The following is an 11,721-nucleotide window of genomic DNA, read 5'->3' on the forward strand; positions in this document are numbered from 1 at the left end:
TTAAGATTAATAAAATTACACTTTTGGGTTTGACAGAAGATGAAATATAGGTATTGTTGGATAAAGTTTGGATACAATTTTCTAAATAAAAAATACAATTAAATACAAATTAAATATATAAATAATTTTATATTTATATATACAATTAAATACAAATAAAAGCACTGTAAATGTAGTGTAATGAGTTATTGGCCTTAAAATTAATAAAATTAATTATTAGGCTGGACTGAAGATGAAATACTGGTTTATTTTTGGATAAAATGATCCTGAAAAACAAACAAACAAAAAACCTAGAGTAACATTTAAGTAATTTACAATACATATATAAAGAATTCAGATGCAGAGATCTCTACGTTTTCTGAGATTTTTTCTTTTAATTGAGCATATTTTTTTGATCACAAATGTCTTATTTTCAAAAATGGTGAATGATATTTAAATAGGAGTCTGATTAAAAAAAGTTAAATTAAAACACAAATCTCGGATGGACTTAAGAGGTTTGTGCATTTTATATATATGTATATGTGTGTGTGTGTGTGTATTTGAAGTTGCAAATAAAACTACTTTTACTAAAGTACACTGTACAACCTGTAAAATCTAATTTCAGCATATCTAGACAGATTTTAAAGCAGTAAAAGTGTAAATAATGTAAATGTGGACTAGCAGCATTAAGATCCATAATATGGAAAAAAAAATGCAGAAATGTTTTCCTCAAAAAACAGTTTCTTTACGACTGAAGAAAGAAAGACATGAACATCTTGGATGACAAGGGGGTGAGTACATCATATGTGAATCTTGTTTTGGAAGACAAGTTTGAATCAATCGGAGCAGATCCAGCGTAAATGACTCAATTGATTTGTTTCATCTGTTCCTCTTTTTGCATCTTCAGCCATTTTTACATGACACTGTTAGTACTACTGGCTTAGCGTGCTTGTTTTATGACATTAAATGCATGTGGAATTATGACATTAAGCGGAAAAGTATTTTTTTTTTTAATTGTGTGAATTTTGCGTGCTTAATGAAAAAATTTAAGAAGTCCACTTCCAGAACAACAACTTACAGATAATTTAATCACTCCCTTGTCATCCAAGATGTTCATGCCTCTTTCTTCAGTCGTGAAGAAATTATGTTTTTTGAGGAAAACATCTCAGCATTTTTCTCCATGAGCGTTTGAGATTAAAAAGTATTTAAATTGTATTTTTTTAATGAAAATAACCGATTGTTTCGCTAGATAAGACCCTTCTTCCTCAGCTGGGATCGTTTACAACCGCATTTGGGATCGTTTGAAGCCGCATTTAAACTGCATTTTGGAAGTTCAAAACCGGGGCACCATATCAGTCCATTATATGGAGAAAAATGCAGAAATGTTTTCCTCAAAAAATAATTTCTTTACGACTGATGACAGACAGACATGAATCTTTGTTTTGGAAGAGGACTTCTTTAAAATGAACAAAGACAAAAGTTTGAATCAATCGGAGCAGATCCAGTGTAAATGATTCAATTGATTCGGTTCATCTGTTCCTTTTTTTGCATCTTCAGCCATTTTTACACAACATTGTCAGCACTACTGGCTTAGCTTGCTAGTTTTATGACATTAAATAAGCGAAAAAAAAGTATGTTTTTTTGAATTGTGTGAATATCGCGTGCTTACTGAAGAAAGTTTAAGGAGAAGTCCACTTCCAGAACAACAATTTATAGATAATTTACTCACCCCCTTGTCATCCAAGATGTTCATGTCTTTCTGTCTTCAGTCGTAAAGAAATAATGTTTTTTGAGGAAAACATTTCAGGATTTTTCTTCATATAATGGACTGATATGGTGCCCTGATTTTAAACTTCCAAAATGTAGTTTAAATGCAGCTTCAAAGGCTCTAAACGATCCCAGATGAAGAAGAAGAAGGGTCTTATCTAGCGAAACGATTGGTTATTTTCATAAAAATGATACAATTTATATACTGTTTAATGTCAAACGCTCATCTTGTCTTACTCTGTCTGGACTGTTTTTGTTCTGGTTCATGACAGTTAGGGTATGTCAAAAAACTCCCATCTCATGTTCTCCCTCAACTTCAAAATCATTCTACATCGCTGTTTTACCTTTTTTGTTAAGGGTGTTTGATCTTCTTTGCATGTTCACTTTGTAAACACTGTGTCTGTACTTCTGCAGCGATGTAGGATGATTTTAAAATGATTTTTGAAGTTGAGGGAGAAAATACGATGGGAGTTTTTTGACATACCCTAACTGTCTTGAGTCAGAAAACACAGAGTTCAAGCAGAGCAAGACAAGACGAGCGTTTGATTTTAAAAAGTATTTAAATTGTATTTTTTAAATTAAAATAACCGATCGTTGCGCTAGATAAGACCCTTTTTCCTCGGCTGGGATCGTTTACAACCGCATTTAAACTGCATTTTGGAAGTTCAAACTCGGGGCACCATATCAGTCCATTATATGGAGAAAAATGCTGAAATGTTTTCCTCAAAAAACAATTTCTTTACGACTGAAGAAAGAAAGACGAACATCTTGACAAGGCGGTGAGTAAATTATCTGTGATGTATCTTTGTTTTGGAAGTGGACTTCTCCTTTCTTCCTTTAAAATGTACAAAGACACAAGTTTGAATCCATCGGAGCAGATCCAGCGTATGACTCAATTGTTTCATACGTTCCTCTTTTCACTGTCAACACTACTACTGGATTAGCTTGCTTGTTTTATGACATTAAATGTAATAAGCGGGGGGAAAAAGAAAGTATGTTTTTGAATTGTGTGAATTTTGCGTGCTTAATGAAGAAAATTAAACACTTTCAATAATTCAAGCACTTTTCAAGCACCTCTTCAGGAATATTGCTATTTTCAAGGGTTTTCCAGGCCTTAAATTTCAAGCACTTTAAGCACCTTCTACGAACCCTGTAAATAACATGCAAGTGAGAGGATGTTCATTGTCTTTAAATGCTAAAATCATTTCCACATTGTGCACGCAGGCCGTTCCCGCATGATTGTGTGTGCAGTGATCCTGCGGTTTCTGCATCGAGCGTTAAGCGGCGTGCTCACGTTCTGCTCCGCTAGTCAAAAGCAATTAAAAGAAACACGGCTTTAATTATCATACCTGCCCGGATGAGACATGCATGAGCGGATGGAAATGCAGCGGAACGAAGCAGAAAACACAGGCCAAAGTTTGCAGCTGAGCTGCAATATGGGATTTACTGTAGTTGGGATTTACGGACGAGCTTAAGAACTTCAGTCATGAATTTGTTTGTCCGGCTTTAGTTTATCTGTGAATGTTTGAATGCGTGTTTTTTTTTTATGAAATTGTGTTGAAATGGGCTTGCGAGGCTTTACACTACACTTTGATAGAAAAGCTGCTAGAAAACACATGAACAATGAAGCAAATCAAACCTGATTGAGAAACATCACTGCTTTAAAAACAAACAATTGCCTTTCTAGGAGGCGGTTTGCATTATAATAGCCAATCACCTCATTTTTCCTCGCTTCGTAATTTCCCTTTATATTTTTACTTATGATTCTCTGTCTAAAGGCTGCAATATATATACAATTAGATTTCCTAGATATTGGCTTTCATTATTCTGTGCGTTTGAATGCGAAATGGCCTCATTGAGGCTGAAACGGCGGGTCGCTGTCAAGCTGATGCGAATATTAGCGTGATGTTTCTATTAGTCAGACTCGTGCAAACTCAACGATTTGCTCATTCGCTCTAAAGGGACTGAAAAACATCTGCTGACCACGCAGAACTCCAGCCGCAGGGGTCAGGTCATTATCATCTGAGCATCTCATTATCATCTTAATTAGTGGTGGATTCAATTAGCAGAGGTCCGAAAGTCTGTCCGTATGGATTTGGTGTCTGGAGGGGTTTATGGGATTGTCTGTGGTTTCGACACTATGGACATTCATGGAGCAGGACTGTACAGTGTGACCGTATGTTTCTACTTAAAAAGTATATATATATATATATAAAATTAAACTAACATTAACTTAAGCTTACATTCAGTGCATATTATTGTCAATAAATAAATACATAAATAAAATATAGTGACATTAAATGCCCACTTTTCATGATCCCCATGGACAAAATAAATGTTTCTGTTCTTACTGTACATACATAAATAAATAAAATTTATACATTTAAAAAAATACATACATAAATAATATGTATGTATATGTATAATATAAACAAAAATAAGTTAAATCTAGTGCACGTTATTCCAAATACATTAAATAAACAAAAATCTATAAATATAAAATAAATGTTTATAAATAAATAAATATAAATTTATATACATTTATAAAATCTATAAATAATAAAATAAATAATGCATATATCTTTTATAATTAACAATGTATATAATAAATAAATAAATAAATAAATAAATAAACACATAATCTAAATTTACATACACACACACGTGTGTTTTCTGACCATATTATTCCCAATAAATACATAAATAATATATAAATAAACAAACAAACAAAATTAAACTAAAATACATAAATACATAACATCTAAATTAAATCCAGTGCACATTATTCAGTGCACAGACAAAAATAAATAAACAGAATTAAAAAATGAGCTCTAGTGCATGCTATTTCCTAAACAATAAATAAAATAAACAGAAAAATAATAAACAAATAAAATTTAAAATGAGTTTGTGCATGTTTTTTTAAATTACATAAGAAAATCACAAATAAATAAAAAATAACCCACATTTACATCCAGTGCATGTTGATTCTAAAAAAAAAAAAAATACACACACACACACACATATATATATATACACACACTCACATATATTAAAAATAATAATAAATAATGAATGAATGAATGAATAATAATAATAATAATAATTAAATAATAATAAAAAATAAAAATATATAAAAATATATTTTCCTCGGCACGTTATTCCCAATCACTAAATAAATACATAAATTTAAAAAACAAAATAAAAATACATAAAATATAATTAAATTAAATCCAGTGCACATTATTCCAAATATATAAAAATATAATTTAGTTTAATAAATTAGCTCTTGTGCATGTTGTTCCAAAACAACAAATAAAAAATAAAATAACAAATAAAATAACAAATACATAAATATATTTTAAACAGCCATATATTTATACATCCAGTGCATGTTATTCACAAAAAAGAAATGCGAAATAAAATAAATATAATCTAAATATAAATATAGACATTTAGATATAATCTTATTACATCCAGTGCATGTTATTCCAAATAAATAAATAAATAAATACAAAATACATTCTGCTATAAAATGCCCACTTCTCACAATCCCTATGGATAAAACCAAAATCCCATCCTATTTTCTTTCTCTCTGAATATCTTGTTTCACTCAGAAATACACTGGCAGTAAAACGGGTTTCTTACGTCGTTTCATGTTGACTTTGTGTGTGTGCCTGCTCCTCTTTTTGTTTTTCTCCTGTCGTGTGTGGCCTCCTCCTTGATTCTTCTCCAGGAGCGCAGGGATTGTGTTTGGGCCCTTGGCAGAAACGTCACACGTGTGTCTGAATCAGTCCAGTTCAGCACAGGAATCCGCCGTGCTCTAATGTACAGCCAATATTCATTATAATGGGGTAATTGCTTTATGCAAACTTAAAAAGGAAGCCAACAACAGAGCCTGAAGGAAATTTTAATCTCAAAGTTGATTTAATTTTTAAGGCTGTCTGGGAAGGCTTTTAATGCCCAACGCATAAGAGTCAGAGAAGATGTCTTATTTAATCTGAGACAAATGAAAAAGGTGTTTCTTCAATCATGGGTCCTGTGGAAACTGCCTTAAAACACACTTCTACATTGTCTGAATTGTTCTGATGCTCAACAAATGTCATTTTCACCACATCTCAAATTAACATGCAATTATATTCTTACATTTAGATTTTTTGTTTTTTTTTTTATTAAAAAACAACAACAGAATAAACAAAACATAAACAAAACAAAAAATGCCCAACTAAATAAATAAATAAGCAAAATGTAACTAAAAATACATATCTAAATAAAAACCAGTGCATGTTATTCCATATGTATACATAAAATAAACATAATAAATATATAATATAATAATATAATAAAATAAATAAATAAATAAAAATAAATCTAAAATGAGCTCCTGGGCATGTTATTCCCAAAACAGTAAATAAAACAATAAAATAAAAATAACCTAAATTTACATCAAGTGTATATTAATCCTGAAAAATAAATAATAATAATAATTAAAAAAAATATATATATATATTTCTTGCGCACGATTTCCCAATAAATAAATAAATAAATATAATTACATTTAATTAAATTAATGTAAATTAAATTTATTGCACGTTATTACCAATTTATAAAAAAAAATACACAAAATAAACATAAAAATAAATAAATAAATACAATTTAAAATGAGCTCCTGTGCATGTTATATTCAAAACAATAAATAAAAAATTAAATAAAATAAATAAATATCATTTACATTCCTGTGCATGTTATTTCCAATAAATAAATAAACAAACAAACAAACAACAACCAAAAAAATGCATACAGTATCATCTAAATTATATCCAGTGCATGTTATTCCAAATATATGAAAACGTACACATAAAATAAACAAAAATAAATAAATATATTCTATAATTAGCTCCTGTGCATTTCCAAAACAATAATAAAAAAAAAAACAAATTAAATAAATATAATCTAAATTTACATCCAGTGCATGTTAATCCCAAAAAATTACTAAAAAACAAAAATATATAAATAAATATATTTTAGTATTATTTCTTGTGCGTTATTTCTAATATATATATGTATATAAATATAAATAAAAAAAAACATGAAATGTAATCTTATTTAAATCCAGTGCACATTATTCCAAATGCATAAATAAAATAAAAACGAAAATCATTCTGACATAAAATTCCCAATATAAACTATTTATCTTCACCGAAAAAATAATAATAAAAAAATACTGATAGATTCATATTTTATGGTGGAGATTCATATTATAAGATTCAAAGTATCAGACAAAGGTTAAAAAAGAAAAAAAATCTAATATATAATCTAATAAACTATATATTTTTTATTTTATCTTTTAAGACTGCAAGTCTGGGATAAGTGTAAAATAATGAAAAATAATGAAATAATAATAATAATAATAATAATAATAATAATAACAACAACAACAACAACAACAACAACAAATAATATAATAATAATTATAATAATAAATTATCTTTGATAAATGAACAAACTTAATAAAGGTAAAAGATATATATAGATATAAATTATTATTTCTATATTATTTTTACACAATAAATATTATATAGACATCTTTTTATGGCAGACTTTTATATTTCAGTTTTAAAGTCTGGGAGAAAGGTAAAAAATCTAAATCTAATACAATGAATAATAAAACAATAAAAAAGCATGTGAAACATAGCAGAAATAATGGTTAAAAAAAATTCCAGTCAGTTTTAATGTGAAATTCATAAAGAAAAAGATGAAACCTGTTTAAATAAAAATGAATCCCCAGGACTTAAAAGTGAAATAAAATAAGGCCGCAGTGGATAGACATGCAGTCTGTTCAATATTTACAACTTGAAGTCTTAAGGTCACGTCTAACTTTCACAAATCGTGTTTGCCAGAGGTTTTTGGTTGAGTTGTGAGCGATCGAAGCCGATGTACACGACAGATCAACAACCTGTCTGTCCCTCACAGCACTGCAGTGCATTGCATTAAACACGGCGTCTAAGCTGACTTAGGTCAAAACTCACACGAAGGAATTGCATTTGTCCGCGGGCAGATCTGCAGTCTGTCCGTGATGAGTCAGAACGAGAAAGATGGCAATCTGCCCTCCTGCCACTCCGCCGTCATTAATACCCTCTGTGCCGCTGATGAATTATTCATTACACCTGTTTATTATGCATCAAATGGCAGAGCCAACTAATCAGGCCGTGCGAGTTATCCTAATCAAAGGGTAATTGACAGGACACGGACGGCGTGACAAGCTTGGAAGGTGAGCGAGAGAGCGATGGAGAGGCCGAGTTTCGCTGCAGGTTAAATGCAAAATTCGGCGGCGGTCAATAGCAATCTGAGAGAAAGCTCACAGGAGCGTGAGCCGCTGCGGACGCCTCGCCAACGATGCTGGGAAACTCGTTAGTGCGACTGACCACGTTCATACTAATGTTTCAATCAAGCCCAGCTTCCTATTTTTACAAAAAATGCAACAAAACATCATCATATGAACATAAATGACTGAACACAAAGAAGAAATGAACAACTTCTAGCAGGAAAAAAAATGGCCAGCACTGTTTGTTCAGAGCAATATTTGCTTATTTAAAAAAAGTAAAGTAATAAGAAGAAACGTAATAATTTAAAAAAAAAAAATTAAATTAATATAAATTAATTACATAAAAGTATATAATTAAAAAGATTTAAATAAATAAAAAAATACAATAACAAAACATACAATAATGTAATAATTTAAATTAAAAATATGTTTTTGAAAAAAAGATAAATAAAAGTATTTTAAATAAAACAAATTAATAAAAATTAAACTGAATTATTTACACAAAATTATTTAATACGAAACAATATTAAATATAAAAATTAATACAAATTATTTACATGAAAGTATAATAAAAAAATTGAATAAATAAAAACAAAAATACAATAACCAAAAACATACAATAACGTAATAATAAAAAACGAATGTTTTTGAAAATAAAAAACGAGAAATACGCTTTATGATAAATAATGTTAAAACAAATAAATAAAAACTAAATAAAAAGAATTATTTGCACACAATTATTTAAATAAGAAAAAACAAAATATAAAGATGAATAAAAATTATTTACATAAAAGTATATTATTTAATTTTTAATAAATAAATAAAAAACACAATAACTAAAAACATACAATAAAATTAAATTATTATTTTTTTATTATTATTTTTGAACAAATAAATAAAACTAAATAGATTTACACAATTGTTTAAATAAGAAAAAATATAAAATATAAAAAAATTACACTTACATAAAAGTATATCATTAAAAAAATACAAAAACTAAAAGCATACAATAAATGTAATGATTATTAAAAAAAAACGTTTTTTAAAAATAAATAAAAAATAGCATGAAAATACTATTTATGATAAGTAAAAACAATTATTTTAAATAAAACAAATACAAAAAATACAATAACTAAAAAAATGCAATAAATGTAATAATTTAAATGTAAATAAATAAATAAATGTTTTTGAAAGTAATACTAAAAAAAACAACAGACAAAAACTTGATAAAATAATTTTAAAATTACACAGAATTATTTACACATAATTATTTAAATAAGACAAAAATATAAAAATGAATACAAATTATTTACATAAAATTATATTAGTAAAAATACATTTTGAATAAATAAAAAAAACTAAAATACACAAACTAAAAATATACAATAAATGTACTACTACTACTAATAATAATTAAAATAATTATTTTAAAATTATTTTAAAAAATATTAAAATAAAATAAATAAATGGAATTATTTACATATAGTTATTTAAATAAAAAAAAATTAATAAAATTTTAAAAGGACAGAAATACATACATATATACTTGCACATATGATTCTTTGATACAGTATATATACCATGGTATTGAATGATTATTCATGGTCCATTGCATTTAAATGTTCTCCAAGGCACTTCAAAGAATGTCAAAATATGATGGTACTGTCATGGTACCATATCCAAAAGTCATATTATCATATCAAATTGAATGCAACAGTTTGAGAGTGGTTTACACAGACAAATTGTTCTGAACAGACAGACGGCGCTAACAGGGGAAAATCAGATCTGGAAAGAATCACAAACTGAATTTGAACTTTGCACATTTGCATTTCCCACATGAGCGGCAAACAAAAACACAGCGCCAATCCGAGATAGCAAATATAATTAAACAGAACGAAAACAAGATGTACTAACGTCTCTGGAGTTGCCGTATCACTAGGATTGACGTTTCCAAGCTCGGTTTCTAAGTTGGACTGAATTTCAATTTCATTTGGTCAACTGAGGAGACAAATTACTGCTAAATGACTAGCACAAGCCCTAACCGCTAGACCACAACCTTAACTAATTAATAAAACTAACAAATATAATCACACACTCTTACACTGACCTTTGAATGCGGTTTGTAGGATTTACACGAACGGCCGCGGGTTACGTCTGACTTCATTACACTGTGACCAAAGACAGCTAATGCCAAATGAAAATATGATTCTCACTTTGTACTTTTCAGGTTTCTATCACTCACACAGTCCAATTTCTTTAGTCGTTTCAGGAGGCAAATTATCCTAAAGTGATTAGTAGCCGCTACTCACCCCAAACTAGATTTATGTAAATGTGAACACCAACAGTCTATTACTGGAGACAGAATTTAAAGGGACAGTTCACCAGAAAAATTACTTTTTTTGCTGTTAATTTACTCACCCACAGGCCATCCAAGATGTAGGTGACTTTTTTCTTCAGTGGAACCGGAAAGAAGATTTTTAGCTGAAATTGTGCTCCTTGGTGAATCATAATATGCAAGTCAATGGGTACCGTCGCTTTGAAAGTCAAAAAAGCATATCAGGCAACACAAAACGAATCCCTGTGGCTCCTGACAATATATAAAATGAAAATCCAGGACTTTTTTTTTTTTTATTTTCAAGAACTTCAATCAGAGATCTCACTTATCAAACAATGTCTTCTCCTTCAAATTAAATCACAGTTAATTTTCGTAAGGGATTTGTAACCATACTGCCTTAATGATTTGATGTCTGTTTAATTAAAAAGAAAAGAAAAGGAAAAAAATCTAAAAAAAAAAAAAAAAAAAAATTCACAAAACCAGTCCGAAAACCCTGATCTGAAACAAATGATTTGCGATACATGCTCTGAAGTCCAAAACTGAATCAAATTATTTGTGAACCTGCACCAAAGTCTCTATCTGAATCAAATGATTCGTAATACGCGCTGTAAAGTCCTGAACTGAATTAGATGATCTGCAAACCTGCACTGAAATCTCAATCTGAATCAAATGATTTGTGATATGCGAAGTTCTAATTAAAATCAGATTATTTGCGAACCTGCACCAAAGTCTCGTTCTGAATCAAATGATTCGTAAACCTGCACTAAAGTCCTGAACTGAATCAAATCAAATGATTCACGATATGCAAAGTTCCAATCAAAATCAAATGATTTGCAATATGCAAAGTTCGCAAACCTGCACTAAAGCACCGATCGAAATCAAATTTGCAAACCTGCACCAAAGTGATATTTGAAGTTCTGATTAAAAAAAAAAAAGATTCACGATATTCAAAGTTTGCGAACCTGCACCGAAGCGATACGCGAAGCTCTGATCAAAATCAAATAATTCACAAACCTGCACTGAAGTCTTGATCTGAATCTAATGATTCATGATATGCAAAGTTCCGATCAAAATCAAATAATTCACAAACCTGCACCGAAGTCTCGATCTGAATCAAATGATTTGCGATATGCAAAGTTCCAATTCAAATCAAATGATTCGCGAACCTGCACCGAAGTCTCGATCTGAATCAAACAATTTGCGATATGCAAAGTTCCAATTCAAATCAAATGATTCGCGAACCTGCACCAAAGTCTCGATCTGAATCAAATGATTTGCGATATGGAAAGTTCCATTCAAAATCAAATGATTCATGAAC

The sequence above is a fragment of the Labeo rohita genome, chromosome 15 (genome assembly GCF_022985175.1).
Source record: "Labeo rohita strain BAU-BD-2019 chromosome 15, IGBB_LRoh.1.0, whole genome shotgun sequence".
Taxonomy (NCBI): Eukaryota; Metazoa; Chordata; class Actinopteri; order Cypriniformes; family Cyprinidae; genus Labeo; species Labeo rohita.